The sequence below is a fragment of the Cyprinus carpio genome, unplaced genomic scaffold, assembly GCF_018340385.1.
Source record: "Cyprinus carpio isolate SPL01 unplaced genomic scaffold, ASM1834038v1 S000006511, whole genome shotgun sequence".
Taxonomy (NCBI): domain Eukaryota; kingdom Metazoa; phylum Chordata; class Actinopteri; order Cypriniformes; family Cyprinidae; genus Cyprinus; species Cyprinus carpio.
Genome location: NW_024879179.1, coordinates 249,199 through 269,790, shown reverse-complemented (window position 1 = coordinate 269,790; position 20,592 = coordinate 249,199). Strand labels below are relative to the sequence as shown.

At 35.8% G+C, this 20,592-nt stretch overlaps 1 pseudogene; it reads right to left on the bottom strand.

Moving 5' to 3' along the window:
• Nucleotides 1–3,332: 3,332 nt before the first annotated feature.
• Nucleotides 3,333–20,592, bottom strand: part of LOC122143812 — a 35,529-nt pseudogene continuing 18,269 nt past the window's right edge.

Below are 20,592 nucleotides of genomic sequence, written 5' to 3'. Positions count from 1 at the left end.
TGACCAAGCTTGACGAGTTTGTGAATATGAGATCTGTACACTGGCCGGTACGAGACTCAAAGTGTTATAGGAATAAGATCAATGAGATTCAGTACGATTAAAGAGTGAAATAGATAGATAAAATGGAGTCAGATTAGAGTTTAACTTAAATGTAATAATTTTTCATCCACCATTTTATACCTTTCTTGGGCCAATCGGGTGGACCTTACAAAGTGAACTTACCTGGGTAAAAACTGAAACCGGCTTTGTGCTACAGGCCACAGGTAATGAAAAGTTCTACACACACTTGTGGTCTTCATCCTCACTTAGACACTTTGGCCAAATAAAGGAAATATTTCATAAGTAGTCAAGTGGAAGTGCGAAGACCGCAAGTGTGGCTATTTGGACAAGTGGACTGTCACCTGGTTTGTTTTAAAACTTTCAAGGGAGCAGCACTGGATGGACTCAATTGAAATAAATGCTGCAGGGATAACGTATATTTGTTGGCCAAACCAACTTGTTAATTCATCTACTCAATAGACCTTTTATGTTCTCATTGTGTTTATAATCATGCTTTAGTAAATTATTCTAACTCAAATTTAAGGGAAATGTTTTTTAAATAAAGGGTTGTCAGAAGCTTAAGGTGGGTGGTGATATTGGAGTCATGTGTCCATTGGTGTAGTTGGTGTAAGTAACCCTTGTTTACTTTATTTTTTTACTTTACTGGCTATTGTATTTACACTTCGAAATTCAAATACGTTTTGCTCACTAGATTAATATGATTAATTTAATGTGTAAGAATTATCAACTTTTGTTGGTCACAGAGCTTATTTTCTGCAATAATCCAAAAGTCAACAGAAACATCCAATTAGGTTTTGGAGTGGGAACAAGCGTGATGCTAACCTCTGGGTTGGCCTAAAAAATGTTATCACTGCAGCAGAGCAAAAGTCTAAATAAAAACAGAACTGTACTGGGTCTTTATTTTTTAGTTTAATAATGGTTAACAACCGTTGGCTGAACATCTGATGAATATGGCACACAAAAGTCGAAACACTTCAGGGGCCCGTTTCAATAAGAAGGTTCAACCAATTTAAAACTTGAACTCTGAGTTGACTTACTCTGAGATGGGAAACTCTGAGTTTAGCGCGTGCACCATGACTATGAGAAGCCATGATCAATGGAGCGCTGATATTATGATTCACCATGGCAACAGCTCCCGCCAAAAAGACATCTGCATACTTCAGATTCAATACAAGTTTAATTCTTGTCACTATTGTAATATCACAGGTGAAAACTGGCAGAACGGTAGGTTATGGAACTAATAGGCTATTCATTTTCATGGTATCTCACGGGCAAAAAAATATAGAGAATAATAATAATAATTTAAGTGCATTTTTCTTATTTTACAAATGATCTGCCAATAGGGTAAGAAAAATTTGGCAGTGGCTATTTACACTAAGTGGAATTAACATAGCCTACTTTCTTAGCAATAGATCTTTTTTACAGCAGGCTAAGTGCAAATAGCTCTAGATGCTATTTACACTTAGTGAAAATCATGATATATTCTATTTACCATGTAAAAGAAGCAGTTCTTTGCAACAGGCTAAGTGTAAATAATAATTAGATGCTGTTTATACTTTATACTGGCGGATACATACTATTTGCACCTCAGTATTGTTGTACATTAACAGGATGCAATAATAATGATTATATTTATTAAAATTATAAATACTTTTATCATTATTAAACACTCGTTAGGCACTTTACTTCCACTTTTAGAACGTTTTCTTCATTTTTAATGAAAATAAATTCTAATGTGATGGGAAAAGTGAGAAGAACGAGCTCGGCAAAAGCTGGGTTCAAACCCGATCAATCGCGTTACAAGCTAGTTCTCCACACCCAACATGTTACTGCCTACACCATTGAAGCCGTGATTCAAGCGCATTGTATTAAATGGAGGGCGGCGCTACAGCAGATTTGCACTTAGTAATAGATACTCCAAATAATCTTGTTTTCCATTTTAATTTAAATTATTTTTATTACCACTCTGGCATATAATTTTACTTAAGTAAAATGTACTTAATTTAGACCCCCCCCCACCAGGAAACAAGACTTATGTCCTATATCTTATAAAATATCTTATATCAATTTCTTATATAGAAAATCCATCTTGATTTTATATATATTTTTTATATTTGTACTTGAAATAAGGAAAAAAAATACTTAGTAAGAAAAGCATTTTTGCAGCATGCATGAATGAATGAAGTATTTAAATATCACCTGCGCTTTAAAAAAGGGGAGGAGACCAAAAGAAACTCTGGGTTTACTGAAGAAAACCTGCTCCTGACCATGTTAGTTACATAGAGTAAGTTACCACCAAAACTGACTCTGAGTATAAGTTACCGCTCTTTCAGAAACGGGCTTGACTTACCCTGCTTTCCCGGGTTTGACAAACCTCCCATTCTGAAACGGAAACCCTAGAGTTTCCCTCATTTCAGGGTTAACATACTCAGAGTTTTCACTTAACCTCCTTTCTGAAACGGGCCCCTGGGGTTTCAAAGTCATCATCGGATTGGTTGAATTATACAGGATTTCTGGGAGACGTGTGTTCTTTAACGTTCTGCACCAAACCCCCTTACGAAGGAAGAAAGCCATTGTGATTACAACTGTGACGACGAGCACTTATATATTATTTTACACATCGGTCTGTTATTGTAGCGACATTTCCACACCCTGAAATGTGACGCTGAATGAAACAAACTGTGATTGGTTGTTTGACATGTCGGTCAAACTGCCTCATGGGTGGGCCTTGGCCAGTGAAAGCTGCCATGGATTCCAGACCTTCAGCCGTCAGTTTGAAGGTCTGGCTACGCGAGACTAAATAATATAAACTGATGATTATTTTCTAAATGCCATTTTAAACATTGAAAAATGTCACTTTTTCATCCCCCCTCCCCTACCGTGTTGCCTTTTATTTTATCTAGAGAGTGTTTTCCATTACTATCAGACAGGAATAATTATCCAGCTGTTTTACTGTGGCAGACATCAGCAGAACCTGCTGGGTGAGCATTTACTCATACAGCTGAGCAGGCTGTTGCAAAATGAGCAGTGTTGAAGGTGCACTTAAAGTGCCTAATTTGGCATAGATGCATGCACAAAACCACCCTCAAAACCACCCAGCCCAGCACTAAAAATATATCCCTCAATTCAATGGCCACAACACGGATAATGCTATGTATACATATCGATTTGTTTTTCTGGGGTCTTCTTGTGTTTTATTTATTTGTCTTTTTTTCTTATTCCTTTTTACTGCATTATACAGCTTTCTAAAAAGCATATGTGAAAGCTAAAACTGTTCTTAATGATAGTATTGGATAGTTTTATTTTACTGAGAGGTAATTTTTCAAAATTCATAAATCAAAAACAGTGATACAGTTTTGACTGGCACCATTAAAATACAGTATATGGCAAAACATTCCTTATGCAGTGTATTTTTAGATCCATAAAAACATGGAAAAAGGTTACAGATATAATTAAATAGTCTGTAATTAAAAACAGTTAGCCTGTCCCCTGACGTTTCATTAGGTTTTTTGTCTCTTATTGGTTTTTTTGTCATGAGGTAGTGTGACAGTGTGCTTGTGGCTGTGGCTGCTGCCATTTGAAGGATGAACGAGGCCATTTTCATCACTGGGTTCCTTGGGACCAAAATGTAAAGAACAAAATATCTTAGTTGTTTGATTTCTTCTGATTCTTGTAGCTTTTACATTACCTGCAAGATTACCTTTCTCTTAGTGTGTCCATTCTCTGAAATTACTGCTTCAGACATTTGGAGGCCCAAAGTCTTTTCTAAGTCTAAGACAAAAGAAGAAAACACAAATTGCCATGAGGAGTGTGAACCCATTAAAGTTTTGAGTTACCAGAATTACCTGTCAGAATTTGGTCAATCTTCTCCACGACGAGTTCAGCATCCTCTCTGGAGAAGCACATGGGAGGCTTGAACTTCAGAACATTGCGGTGGGGGCCATCAGCACTGAGCAGTATCCGCTGCTCTTTTAGCTTAAAAAAAAAAAAAAAATTATATATATATATATATATATTATTTTTTTATATATATATATATACATACATATATACAGATGCATCTCAGTAAATTAGAATGTCGTGGAAAATCCATTTATTTCAGTAATTCAACTCAAATTGTGAAACTCGTGTATTTAATAAATTCAGTGCACATGGACTGATGTAGTTTAAGTCTTTGGTTCTTTTAATTGTGATAATTTTGGCTCACATTTAACAAAAACCAACAAATTAGAATATGGTGACATGCCAATCAGCTAATCAACTCAAAACACCTGCAAAGTTTTACTGAGCCTTCAAAATGGTCTCTCAGTTTGGTTCACTAGGCTACACAATCATGGGGAAGACTGCTGATCTGACAGTTGTCCAGAAGACAATCATTGACACCCTTCACAAAGAGGGTAAGCAACAAACATTCATTGCCAAAGAAGCCGGCTGTTCACAGAGTACTGTATCCAAGCATGTTAACAGAAAGTTGAGTGGAAGGAAAAAGTGTGGAAGAAAAAGATGCACAGCCAACTGAAAGAACCTCAGCCTTATGAGGATTGTTAAGCAAAACTGATTCAAGAATGTGAGTGAACTTCACAAGGAATGGACTGAGGCTGGGGTCAAGGCATCAAGAGCCACCACACACAGACATGTCAAGGAATTTGGCTACAGTTGTCGCATTCCTCTTGTTAAGCCATTCCTGAACCACAGACAACATCAGAGGCGTCTTACCTGGGCTAAGGAGAAGAAGAACTGGACTGTTGCCCAGTGGTCCAAAGTCCTCTTTTCAGATGAGAGCAAGTTTTGTATTTCATTTGGAAACCAAGGTCCTAGAGTCTGGAGGAAGGGTGGAGAAGCTCATAGCCCAAGTTGCTTGAAGTCCAGTGTTAAATTTCCACAGTCTGTGATGTCACTGCACCTTTTTACCAAGAAATTTTGGAGCACTTCATGCTTCCTTCTGCTGACCAGTTTTTTGAAGATGCTGATTTCATTTTCCAGCGGGATTTGGCACTTGCCCACACTGCCAAAAGCACCAAAAGTTGGTTAAATGACCATGGTGTTGGTGTGCTTGACTGGCCAGCAAACTCACCAGACCTGGACCCCATAGAGAATCTATAGGGTTTGGTCAAGAGGGAAAATGAGAAACAAGAGACCAAAAAATGCAGATGAGCTGAAGGCCACTGTCAAAGAAACCTGGGCTTCCATACCACTTCAGCAGTGCCACAAACTGATCACCTCCATGCCACGCTGAATTGAGGCAGTAATTAAAGCAAAAGGAGCCCCTACCAAGTATTGAGTCCATGTATAGTAAATGAACATACTTTCCAGAAGGCTAAAATTTCACTAAAAATGTTTTTTTTTTATTTCTTTTTTTATTGGTCTTATGAAGTATTCTAATTTGTTGAGATAGTGAATTGGTGGGTTTTTGTTAAATGTGAGCCAAAATCATCACAATTGAAAGAACCTAAGACTTAAACTACTTCAGTCTGTGTGCATTGGATTTATTTAATACACAACTTTCACAATTCGAGTTGAATTACTGAAATAAATTAACTTTTCCATGACATTCTAATTTATTGAGATCCACCTGTATATATTTATATATATATATAATATATATATATATATATATATATATATATATATATATGTGTATATATATATATATATTCAGCACACACACACACACACACACACACACACATATACTGTATTCTCTTATATTATATAGTTCTTTTTTTTAATGTGCTTTTTTTTTGTGGCTAGGTTAATGAACATAAGGAACAAATACGTAACAAATAGTTTGCAAAGATAAAAGTGACTAAATATATTGTGTGGTATGTTTTTAAACCTGTTAACCTTTGCTAAAAAAACAAACAAACAAAAAAAATTCCTTCAGAAATTCCCCTTTTACAGCATGACTTGCTCTGACCTGTAAATAACATCCTGAGCTTCAGCAGTGGCAGGTGTCCTCTTATCCCGGTTTCTTACCAGGTCCAACCCAATAAACAGGCCACGGCCCCTAGAAAACAAAATATATGACCTTCAGCTTTGAACCTCCTGGCAATGTGTGTTCTAGGCATACTTTCATCAGCACTATTACACACATTTTACTGCCACAAACAACCCCAGGGAAATGATTTACACAACTTGCAACATAAAGAGGCCAGGTAACTTCAACTAATGCAAACATAGGTTCAAGGTTTCACCGCACATTATCACTCACATGGCCTTAATTCACACTGCAAATTTTGCTGATGTACGCACAAAGAAACAATAGCTTTTAGGATCTAACTTTGTATAATCATCCAACTTATTTTATTATTTTAGAATTTAAGACTGGGTTAACCAACCTCACGTCACCCACTAAAAGGTGTCTTTTCTTTAGATCATCCAAAAGCTGAGTCAGGTAACTTCCGATGTGCAGGGCATTGCCTTGGAGATCTTCCTTCTCAATTACATCCAGCACCGCCAGTCCAATAGCACATGATACTGGGTTACCGCCAAACTAGAGGACACAAAAACATTCTTCAGCATCGTAAAAATTTTTAATTTAGGGGCCGCATCTGTTCACACTTCTGTTAAAAATGCAGATAGTTTTTTTAAATAGATTGTTGTTGTTGTTTCAGTCTTAATCTGTATTTAATACAGTATGTTTTGTTTTTTTTATTCTCCTCACTGTGTTAAAGTACTCCATTCCAGATGACATGAAGCTTTCGGCAACCTCTCTTGTGATCACACATGACATTGGATGGCCATTTCCAATAGGTTTGCCCATTGTAACAATATCTGGTACAAAATCTTCTCCCTGCAGCTGGAAGCCCCAGAAGTGGGTGCCCACCCTGCCAAAGCCCACCTGGACCTCATCAGCAATGAAAACGCCTCCTGCGTTTCTCACATGCCTGTGGTACAGCCAAAGTTGTAGTATGCACAGATTTGAATGTATGCATATTTTAGAAAAATATTTCACATTATACATGAATTTTAAGACATTTCCATAGTTTGACAAATGTACTTGGATCCAAGGTATTTATAAATGGGCATACAATTATAGATTAAATAATATATTCATATTAGGCAAGCGATTTAAGACTAATGTTACTGGTGCATTAAAATATATATGTGACCCTGGACCACAAAACCAGTCATAAGTAGCAAGGGTGTATTTGTAGCAATAGCCAAAAATACATTGTATGTGTCAAAATTACAATTTTTTCTTTTATGCCAAAAATCATGTTCCATGAAGATATTTTGTAAATTTCCTACCATAAATATATCAAAACTTAACTTTTGATTAGTAATATGCATAGCTAAGAATTCATTTGGACAACTTCAAAGGCGATTTTCTCAGTATTTTGATTTTTTTGCACCCTCAGATTCCAGATTTTCAAATAGTTGTATCTCGGCCAAATATTGTCCGAACCTAATGAACGATACATCAGTGGAAAGATTATTTATTCAGCTTTCAAAACAGTTTCGAAAAATTGATGCTTAAGACTGGTTTTGTGGTCCAGGGTCACATATATATTTTTGTCTGTTGCATCTGTCAAATTAAAATGAGATAAAATGAATAAAATCAATAAATAAGCAAATTTAACATAAACATGTCCTGAATTAGTGGCAGAACCTGACAGAAAAAAACAAACAAACCAAAAAATTTTTTTAAGGGGTCATATGATGCGATTTCAATTTTTCCTTTCTCTTTGGAGTGTTACAAGCTCTTGGTGCATTAAGAAGATCTGTAAAGTTGCAAAGACTAAAGTCTCAAATCCAAAGAGATATTCTTTATTAAAGTTAAGAGTCATTCACACCCCCTAAAACGGCTCGTTCTAACACACCCCCACATCTCTACGTCACTATGTGGGAAGATTTGCATAATGCCGCCCAAATGTTCACGCAAAGAAAGAAGGCGTAACTTTTATTCTCTCTGTTGCCGCCGCTGCCATGTCCTGGAGTCGCTGTGTGTTTCGTTGTGAAAGCGACACTACTTTGTTTGGCCTTCCAAAAGAGGATACGACTAGAAATCAGTGGTTAAGTTGTCTTTCAACACTGTTCCAGAACAGTCCAACCCAAATATTCAGATGTGTGCTGCGCATTTTATGGCGGATGAGGACTGTTTCCTGAATCAGTAGCCTGCAATGCGTCTGTGGCACAACGGCTGTTTCTATAAAGTGGGGCAGTTAAAATTTTGCAAGGACAATCTGGCGCTTCTGACTCACAGCCTGTAAGTTTGTTTTTTATATTTAAATAATTTGCCAATGATGATTTCAATGTGAGTTTTGAGCAGTAAGAGTAGGCTTGTTGTTTGTTGTTTCTCAGATCACAAATACAGACATGGTTTTATGTTTACGCAGCGCGATACGCAACACAACACGTAAAAAGACAAGTCATTATAATCAGTAATTATGTCCCTGCTGGATGTAATAAAATGCCTCGTTTGTAATGGGTTTTATTGTTTTTGGCTCATTTAGTGATGTTCAGATTGCGAACGAATCTTTCTATTTAACCGGATCTTCTTAGTGAACCGGTCAAAGCAGTTCACCAAATTGAACTGAATCATTTGAAACGGTTCGCGTCTCCAGTATGCACTAATTCACGAATTACTTAAGTTATTCGGTTTATAAACGTGCCTTATACTCCCTCTGACATGAAATAAACCAATATCCCGAGTTATTCAGTTACCCCTAACAGTACATTGACTGAACTGCTAAAAGAGAACCGATGATGGGATGTGCATGAGTAGAGCAGCTGGACTGAGTCCCATGCTACTGGCCTGGGAGACAGCATAGTATGTTAAGGGGCGTAACATTTCCGTCACACGGTTGAGGCATTCGGACAATCACAACGCACTGGATATCTGGCCAGTGAGAGCACACCTCGCTTTTTCAGAGTGCTGAGCTCTGTAAAAATCAACGCATTTCAGAAATGCGGGGCATAGAAGAGAAACAATAATGTACATTATATGGAAAATAATATGTTTTTTGAACCTCAAAATGCATAAACACATTGCATTACACCAAATACACAAAATAATGTTCTTTTTAACAGCATCATATGACCCCTTTAATGAAGGAAATAATTTTGTAACTAAAATGTTTTAACCAAGCACTTAGTAGTACATACTGTGCCACTTTCTGGAAGTAGCCCACTGGAGGAATGACCTGCCCTCCGCAACTCTGCAGTGACTCAGCGATAAAAGCGGCAATCTACGCAAAAAAAAAAAAAAGGATCCCATGAGTCCCTTGTAACCTATTGTAAATACATGCGAGGAAGAAGCATCCTTTTTAAAAGCTGCTTTAGATGACTATGACAGCCACTGCCATGAGCAGAACACAAGAGCTGAAGAAAGCATAGAATGTTCACAGACAACCTCAGGAAGAAAACGAAATACAAAGACATATCATTTTGACACAGTTGCCATGGTGTTTGGGCAGTTTATTCATCGATCCTCACAGATTCATGTTAATTCTCATGTGTAAAGGCCAATTATTTTTCTTGCAACAGAGGGTTAAGGGGCTCCCTTTGGGCCTTGAGGTGGCAAGAGTAATTGCCGTCTCAGCTCAGCCTGGAGAAAAGAGAAACAGCAATAGGTGGAGAGCAGAGGAAATGTGGGGAGGGAAAAGGAAAGGATAGTTTAAATCAATTAGGGAAGAAGAATTTAAGAGATCACACAAGAAACCAGAGAACTGAAAGATCCTATCAATGAATTTAAGGCAAGACACTACATGCACTGGTCATTTTTGAGATTTTGGGTTATTTGACTTCTTATAACTAAAAGATTGAAAACATTTATGAAAGCATTCCTACAACATTATTTAACTATTGACAGTATTTTTCTGATATATGGATTGATTTAAAAAATGTATATCAAATAGTCCATCTGTAAAAAACAAATTCAAACAAAACTTTTGAACCTGGCTTTATCCAGTTTTCAGATGTAGTGCACTTAATTATATACTGCCTAATTACTGTATTTAAACATTTCAGAAAACTTGTAATACACAAAAAAAAAAAAAAAAAAAAAAAAATTGTAATCAATCAGTTGGGGTACTACAGTCATGGGCAAAAGTTTTGGCAGTGACATAAATTTTGTGTTTTGCAAAGTTTGGCTGCTTTAAGCTGTTTGTGGTGTTCTTTCACATTGTTTCTAGATTATTGTGTAGAGTGATCAGATGCATTTTAATAATTGCTAAAAGCTTCATTGGCCAAAAAATGAACTTTTCATAAAACAAATAAAAATAAAAACATCACTGTTTTTTGATCCTGACACAAAATGACCAGCTAACATTAACTGACTAATCATATCAGCAGCACATTTGAAAGTGCGAATGAGTACTAGTCAGGTTAATCACTATCATACTAATTAGATTGTAAGAGCAGACTGATTGCTATACAATTCCAATCTTCATGTTCTTGTTAGCAATGGTTACCTCCAAAGAAACATGTGCAGCCATTATCGCTTTGCATCAAAATGGCCTCACATGCAAGGAAATTGCTACAAAGAATATTGCACCCGAAAGAACCATTACCAGATCATCAAGCACTTCAAGGAGAGAGATTTGACTGCAGTGAAGAAGTCTTCAGTATGTCCCAGGGTATCCAGCAGAAGCCACTTATCTCCAAGAAAAACGTCAAGGACAGACTGAATTTCTGCAGGAAGTAAAAGGATTGGACAGCAGAAGACTGGTGGAAAGATATTTTCTCTGATGAAGCTCCCTTCCGACGGTTTGGGACATTTGGGAAAATCGATTTTTCAGAGAAGAAAAAATGCGAATGCTACCATGAGTCCTGTGTTGTGCCAAAAGTGAAGGATCCTCAGACCATCCATGTGTTGGGTTGCTTTTCAACCAAGGGAGTGGACTCTCTCATAATTCAGTCTGCCCAAAAACACTGCCATGAATAAAGAATGGTATCAAAACGTCCTACAAGAGGGACTTCTTCCAACAAATTCATGAACAATCTGGTGATGATACATTCATTTTCTAGCATGCTAGAGAGCACTGTCAAAAAGCAAGAGTGATAAAAAGTGGCTCGAAGATCATTACATTGAAATTTTGGACCTGTGGCCGGGCAACTCCCTGGATCTCAATCCAATACAGAACCTGTGATCAGTCCTCAAAATGCGAGTGGACAAGCAGAAGCCCACAAATTGTGATTAAGTCCGAGAACTAATAAGGCAAGAATGGATCGCCATCAGTCAGGATTTGGCCCAGAAGCTAATATCCAGCATGCCAGAGCGAACTGCAGAGGGTTATGAACAGAGTGAATTGAGTCTGTAAATATTGACTCATTATATTTTTTTGCCAATAGAATCATTTAAAACATATGATATGCTTATCATTGTTTTTTTAGTATACCATAGAAATTATATTGAAAATAATCTACAATACTGAAGAACAACCTTTGCAAAACACAAAATTTATGTCACGGCCAAAACATTTTGGTCATGACTGAACAGTGATGTCTGTGTCTTGCCTTAAAGGGTTAGTTCACCCAAAAAATCAAAATTATGTCATTAATGACTCACCCTCATGTCACGTTCCAAACCCGTAACACCTCCGTTCATCTTCGGAACACAGTTTAAGATATTTTAGATTTAGTCCGAGAGCTTTCTGTCCCTCCATTGAAAATTTATGTACGGTATTCTGTCCATGCCCAGAAAGGTAATAAAAACATCATCAAAAGTAGTCCATGTGACAATCAGTGGGTCAGTTAGAATTTGTTGAAGCATCAAAAATACATTTTTTGGTCCCAAAAGAACAAAAATTACGACTTTATTCAGCATTGTCTTCTCTTCCGGGTCTGTTGTGAATCCGCGTTCACGGCACTGCAGTGACGCAGCTTTGTTTTCTCTTCCGGGTCTGTTGTGTGTTTGTTTTTGGGGATTTGGAGTTACGTGACATTCTAACTTACGCACTGTTTTAAAAAAATATAGCAATACCAAAATACAAACAATGTAGAATAGCTTGAATACAGTCCCTCAGACTGCAAACGAAGCTCGGGCACACCAGATAACACGTCAGCAGCGTCTTATGTCAGCAGCGTCACTGTAGAGTCGTGAACGCGGATTGACAACAGACCCGGAAGAGAAGACGATGCTGAATAAAGTCATTTTTTTGTTCTTTTTGGACCAAAATGTATTTTTCGATGCTTCAACATATTCTAACTGACCCTCTGATGTCACATGGACTACTTTGAATGATGTTTTTATTACGTTTCTGGACATGGACAGTATACTGTTCAGACATTTTCAATGGAGGATCAGAAGCTCTCGGACTAAATCTTAAATATCTTATACTGTGTTCCGAAGATGAACGGAGGTCTCACGGGTTTGGAACGACATGAGGGGGAGTCATTAATGACATAATTTTGATTTTTGGGTGAACTAACCCTTTAAGACGTGTTTGGTATGATTTGTGGGTGTTTTGTTATTGTAATAATTTTGATTTTTGGGCGATAAATAATGGACCACTGTTTAAAAGTACAGTCAGTGAAAAATGCTGATTACTGTGGATGTTAAATAAATTAACTTACCTTACGTCCCTTTTTATGGGCCTGCTCAATTATATCTTTGACATGTTTTCAGCATAGGCAGTGGCAGGGTCAGGGTGGTCCTCACAGTATTTGCCTCTATAAATGTCTGGACTGAGAGCCTAAGGATTTATCACATTTATGAATAGTTAATAAAAATTTACAGTGCAGAAATAAATATTTCACTATGCTGGCAAATTTAAGTACAACTCTTTTATTCTGCAGATTTTTTAATGTAATGCATAATTATTGCTATAATTTAAAAATCATTTTTAAATTGACAATTTATGAATAGGTATAGTTTAAATGCTGGCTGTTAACAAAAAACTGTTATGGGTAGTCTTATCACTATTTGTGGAACGGTATTTCATGGCCGTAGCAAGGATTACATTCAAGTCACAAGGCCCCTGATTGTACTGTAGTCCACTTTAAACATGTAGCATATTGTCAACATTAGAGAAAAGAAAAACCCAGTGTCTTTAAACTTTTCATAAAAAATACATGCTAAGTGGTTACGTATGCTGATGTGGCTACTACTAACTTGTAACACAATTACTGACTGATCACCACAGTCAGAGTAGAATGGAGTGATGACTGAGAGGCTAGTTTCACAACACACACACCACACACACACACACAGCCAACCCACACACACAACACACACACACTACACATTCATCCAAACATCCACAGAGGTTTCAGTCCAAACTAATGGTTAACATGCATTTAAGTTATAAAAACATTTTTCAAAGTAATTTGTTTTAACAAATATGAATTGCACAACCTAAACTTAAGGAATAGTTTAATGAAAATTCAAAAATGAAAATTCCATCATCATTTACTCACCCTCATGTCGTTCCAAAACCTGTAAACACGTTTCTTTTTTTATGTTGAACAGAAAAGAAGTTTTTTTAAAGAATGTTTGAAGAACCAAACAGTTGTTGTGGTCTCTGTTGGACTCCCACGTAGTAGGAAAAGATATACTATGGAAGTCTAGTGGCGGTGGGGACCATCAACTGTTTGATTACCAGCATTCTTCAAAATATCTTTTGTTATTTTTTTTTTATTTTTTATGTTCAATATAAGAAAAAAAAAAACTCATATAGGTTTGGAATGACATGAGCGTGAATAAATAATGACAGAAACTATCTTTTTTATTTGTAGGTGAATTATCCTACTTAGCCGCGCCATGACATTAAACGGTCAACGTTTTTTTTTTCTTTAAGAATTTTATTTTTCTTCAGTGTGATATAAATGCATATGATATGCTCTGCAAATTATCAAAACTAATTTTAAGTTCAGAAATGAAATACATGCCCATGGAAGAAGTGTATTCAAGTCATTGCACAATATATGATAGCAGCACAGAAGTAAGAAACAAGAAATGAGACACCAAATGAGCATACAATGTACTTATTTTATTAAAGTTTCTAAAAGACTCATGTGACACTTAAGACGGAAATTGCTCTCACAGGAATAAATACATTTCACGAAGAAACCACAGCTATTTTACATTGTAATATTATTTCACAATATGACTGTTTTGCTGTATTTTTGATCAAATAAATGCTGAAAATGCAGAAAGAGGCATTAGAAGTTGCACAATATAGTTGGCCACCTCTGAACAATTTTTGACTACTTCAAGAATAGTGTCTGAGCACTTTTGGGGCATGTGGACCTTATGTCAAATCCAATATGTCAAATGTCTCATGTTGCAACACTCACCACATGCGCATGTTGGCTTGCTCTCTGCACAGCCATCTGATGAAACTTATATGGACTGATCATGAGCGATGACACATGACCATGGTAGGCACTGCAGGGGAAGCACACTGATTGAAACATTTGCTAGAATCTCACAGAACAAAGTTCCACTATGTTTGAGAGGGCTTAAGTTATCTAATCTTCTAATGATTCTTTTGCTTATCAGAGTAAATTGTGGGGTGCAGAAAAAAAAAGCAGCAGTTTAGCAGCAAGCAGGCAATAAACACATGCAATATTTTGAAAGGGATATGGCGTTCATTTAAATTGAAACCAAAGACCAGGTGATGCATTCTTTTGCACAGCAAGATTTTGCATACCACAAAGCAGATGACTGACTATGCAATATCCATAAGCAAAACACATGGGTGTCTAGATACAGATGTAGAATTAAAAATCAGGTTTTTTTAATATTTAAACTGTGAGCTTCACGCTTAGATGTAAGAAATTGGTGTTACTGTTTAGATCCCAGTGCAGAGAAAGAGGAGGCACAAGACAGTGTGTTTCTGTTTGACCTTACTTCTCTATGTGTGATGATGTCTTTGTGGCCGGTATACTGCCAGGCCAACCTCAGAGCCAGATCATTTGCCTCCGACCTAGATGTACAAAACAGAATTAGTCGATCCTGGGTTTAGAAATCACCATATGCCATACTGATCTGCCTTCAACAGTGAAAACAAAAGTGCTATCTAGCCAGCAATAAGCATTAAGCTGTCCATGCCAACAATCCATCTGAATTACAACATCTGGGGGCTGCATGCTAGTCTACATGTATGAAGTACACAAAATATCTGGCTCTTCTGTTTACAAAAAGCAGTACCTGCTTATCTGCTCAATGGGGTGATTGAGCATCCTTAAGTGCAAACAGAGTGGTATGTCTGAGAATGAGCTCAAGGCCTACCCTGAGAGTTGACAAAGTAGCACACAGAGAGCTCTTTCAGGAAGAGTGGCTTGGAGACGTTTGACAGCATACAGGACCAGATTGTCATGTAGTAAGCGTAGAGTAGTGGTGTTGTGAAGCTCCATTTGCTTTGCTCCTGCTTCAACCACCTCTGGTGGCAATGACACCACTGAAGGACATCACAGAATAAAGAAAAAGAAAAAAAAATAGGAAAAAATACTTCAGGGGTGATTGTATTAGCACAGATAATTGCATTGAGAGATGTATTCATTTAATAATGGTAATAAACTTTCAAGTATTGTATTACAAACCAGATCATTTTATGTTATTAACATTTCTGGGCTAATTAGTTGTATCTAGTAATATGAAGGAAATTGAATCAGATTTTTTTTTTTTTTAATTACTGGCGAAATGAAATAATTAATAGGGCTGTCAATGATTAATCACGATTCATCACCATCCAAAATAAAAGTTTTGTTTTTTTTTTTTTTTTACATAATATATGTGTGTATACTGTGGTATATTTATTATGTATATATAAATACACCACCATAACTTATAATATTTAGAAAATATTTACATGTATATTACAATTATATATTATATTCTTATATTTTTGATATTATATATAATAGTATTTAATATATAAACATAACATATTCTTCTTAATATATACATGCATGTGTGGGTGTACTTTATATATACATAATAACATATACACAGTATACCACACATATATTATGGTAAACAAAACTTTCTTTTGGATGTGATTAATCGTGATTAATCATTTGACAGCCCTAATATTTAAAAAAAATATTTTTCTTTAATCTTCCTTATTCAGAATAATGGGAATCTTTAATCCCATTTTTTTCTTTTTTTTTTTTTCCGATATATTGTTTCAACATTAACATCTGTGTCTTGGCTGTTAATACCAGAGGATAGAATTTCAATATCGTCTGTAAAAAATGCATGAACATGCAATGGAATGATGTAAAATTGACACCTTTTGAGGTAGGTAAGTAGAGTAATTCTAGTAATTACTGTGGGACACGTGTTGTCAACAGTGCTTTCATGAATAGTTTGTTTTTGTTTTATTCAGTAGTTTTGTGTTTTCCCCTAACTGGTTATGCAAATAGATTTTTGTGGGTGTGTTCTGTTTCTAATTTTATATCTACTGCACCAATAGAAGTGCCAGTAAAAATATGACAAAATGCAATTCCAAAGGTCTATGACATCAATAGATATCAATGTCAACGTTTTATTAGATATAGGCCTATCCCAAAAACATGATGAGAGACATTGTGTTTTTAAGGTTTTTTTGTTTGTTGTTTGTTTTCTCAAACAGGATCTTATACTATCTTTTTTTTTTTTCTTTTTTGGAGAATGGCATCTTTTCCTTTATAAATGGCATTACCATGTGCAACATTATTTTATGCAATCCAGGTATTTCTCATCTTTTTCGTTTGTACATGTACTGTCCTCTTGCCTCTCACAATCTTGTATAGGGTCATGACTGAAGAGATCAACTTTTGCAGGAAGGACTACATATGGAAGGGAAATGCAAAGAGAAGATTTTTTATTTATTTATTTTTAATGCCATAAATCTAAATGAAAAACATGAATAAAGAAAAGAGAAACTTGTTTTTCAGGTCCTTTTTTCATCAGGACAGGCACCAGAGTAACTTCTCACCAGCCAACATTCATGTCAGTGTAAACAAGTTCCGTTAATACACAGACTACTCATCGTGAAATATCCTCCATTTATATTCAGTGACTTAACATCAAAATCGCCCACTTTACAGTAGAATTAGTTCGTACCTAATAAACTACAGTAATGTCTCCACTTACACCAACATGTTTCTTGCGGAGATCGATAGGTTTCTGCCTTTATCTAAATTTCCCGTTGCCATTTCTGTGCCTGCAGGTGCCCCCCTCACCAAACGCGTGTTGACTGTTACTGGATATAGAAAGAAGAGAAGATGTGTGTGTTTGTGTGTGTGTGTGTGTGTGTTGTTTGTGTGTGTGTGTGTGTTGTGCGCGCGCGCGCGATGGAGAGAAGAGAGAGTGAGAGAGCTATCCCACTCAATTAATGTATATGTGCACGCGTGTGTGTGTGTGTGTGGTGTGAGAGAGATGAGGGGCGGGCGAAGGGAGGAGGTGGCTGATGTGGGTGGGAGCGAGCATGAAGATAACGTCAATGTCATTTCAGTTAGTCTACTTCTTGCAAAAAGTGGAGTGTTCGCTGCACCGTGAATGTAGATTAAAATAAAGACACATGGAGGAAACAGAATTTATTTGGACTCCACAGAATATCACACAGCATGGGTTTAAAAACGAGCCAGAGCCATTGTATCAACAATGAACAAGTTGAAATTCTAGTCGATAACTAAGGCAAAACAACACACAATAAAATGAAAATAAAAGAAATTAAGAAAGAAAGTGAAGGGAATTGAGCAACAAAAAATTATTTTGGCTAAAAATGACATTAGCTAATACTTTGATAATCGTTGGGCTGACCAAAATGTACAAGGTAATCAAATAAACAAGTTGAAACTGTAATAAACCCACATTTATAGACACCAAAATTACAAGGATTAAGAAAAAAAAGGAATATATATATATATATATATATAATATATATATATATATATATATATTAGATATATATATATATATATATATATATTGCAAGAAACAACATTTTGCCAAAAAAAAACAACAAAAAAAAAAAACAACAACAAAAAAAAAAACATAGATATATATAATATTTAGATATATAATATATATATAATATATAAACAAAACAAGGAAAAGTGTTTTTAGGATTCATAAAAACTGCACTAAAGATAAACAAAAATTAACAAAAGCACGAAAGACAAATTTATCTCCCATGTCTTCTATACAAACAAGCTAAACTCTCTTGTAAAGTCGGGTTTGTTGACCATTTTGGTGTAGTAGTAACAATAAATGGACAAACATTAAATTAGCTTTATGGAAAATGCCGACAAATGGCTTTAAAGTGGAAGGGAAAGGAAACAAATGTGACTGGTGCTTGCATTTGCACATTAACAGTAACACATTTATCAGTTTGAAAAAACAATTATTTTGAAAAAAAAATCACTCCAGCTTGGCCAGTGCTGTTTTTCCAGGTAGCACTTGTTTGTAATGGTAATGTCCTGGACTGTTAATAACAAGTGTATCCGTAGTGCCAACATAAAAGCGTTTCTTGCTATTACAAAAATGTCTGAGTAACAGATTCATTCAAGATTCATTTGTGTAAAACATAAAAAAATAAAAAAAATAATAAAAAAACACAGACATATTCCTCTGTACACATCTCCTCTGAGAGAGAGAGATGGAGAAAAAAGATCTCATTCAAACTTCCAGTCAATATTTCACTAAATTCATGTTAACTCCTGTCATTGATGTTTATGTATAAATATACTTTAATGAACTTTTGGTGCATACAAACAAAAACAAAACAAAACACAAGAACAACAAACAAACAACAAAAAACAACTAAATACAGCTAACAAATACAGTTGTGAACTGTTTAAAAAAACAAAATAAAATAATCATCACATACACATTATGTCTGAGCAATGAAGTACAACACCTTATGGAGAAAGGTCTTTCCACTTTCATATTATGAGGAATTATGGCTGTTAATTTAAACCATGGCTTACATTATATATTTAGAATAAAAAATAATTCGGCTATAAGTAATAATTATATATATATAGTATAAAAATTTATTAATTTAAAAAGCATAAAATTAATATAACAAAGGTATTAAAAATTAAGGGTAAAAAGAAAATAATAACCACTAAGAAAAGAAATCACGGTTAACCTTCCTTATGAATAACTTTTTAAATTCAGCACATACAAAACTACTTTCAGTATAACTATGTTTTGTATGATCTTAAATGCCATTCAGAGGTTGCGAAAATCAGGACCATAATCCTGCCTGCCACCTCAGTCCCGAAAACACATCAGTAATAACCACCAGCAGTGCTTGTGATCAGAATGTATATGGTTTAATGTATCTACTGTGTCTGAAGCCTGTTAGAAAGTAATGGTCAAAAGGAAAATGGGGTTCACAAAGCTGTCCAAGAAAAATAAACTCAACAAAATTATGCAATTTTGCACTCTGGAATGTAGCAGTGCTGGCTGATAGATAATCACTGGCGATTAATTAGGATTAAGGCTCTACCAATTGACTGCTGTATATTTTGCACCTTCATGTACTGTATCCTAACACTGTATTTGATTCTTATTACTGTTACTGATTGCTTTAGAATGATGTGGTTATGGTTACTCATGAATAGCAATACACAAAACCACAGTATGTCCCATTTGTCAAATTTTTCCGTTTGACCAGACCCTAAGTTGAAAGTAACTTTGAGAATGTAAAACTTTGAGCTTCCAACTCAATACATATGAAAACATGTGCCTTTTATAACCCTTAATATCGCTGCAAAGAATGGCACTAAAATGTTTCATATTTACACCCTCCTAGGCATAGAGTAGTAGTTAAATATTTCCAACAAAGGAATGAATAACAAAATGACTTTAGGCACAAAGGCTAATAATACACCAAAATGAGCAAATCCTCCCCCCCCCATAAAAAAAAAAACCCCCCAAAAAAAAAAAAAGTAAGTTATATAAAACATCATGATTGAAAATATAATGAGGCATCCTGCTGTGACGTAATCAGACTGTGTGTAGTCACAGAGTACTACAAAAAGAAACTCCACCTACGAAGAGAGTGAACAAAATAAGGTTTGCAGATTGGTTTGATGAAGAGGGATGAATGTAGCAACTTTCCATGCATCACATACACCATCAATAATAAAGATTTCTGAGGTTTCAGGTTGCCTGATTACTCTCGAGCGGCCACGATGGTTGGATGCATCTTGTGTCCTACTAGTTCCATAATTTGAGGTCTTTAAGTTGTCACTCTCTCATTACAAGGTGAGAGTTACCAACAACCGCAAACCCCGAGGCAGCAGGATGGGGCCAGTGTGCCACACTGACCTCTTTGCAATAAAGTATAAATCCAGTGTATGCAATCAATCACAATTCTTACTTTCTCAAGCCACCAGCCAAGGTGTGACACCCTTCACAAATGTGAAAATAAAAATAGTTTTTATTAAAAAAATTAACGCCCTTTAGAGTAACATATTTTTGTTTTGAATCGACCAAGACGACTGACAGGTAGTTAGTGATTTGCAGAAGCCATATTTTGACCACACTACAAAATGATATGTACATGCTTGTTTCAGGTTGTGTGGATGGATGGATAGTCTTTAGTCTTTTAAGTTGATAGTATGGATTGGTGTGAACACTAACTA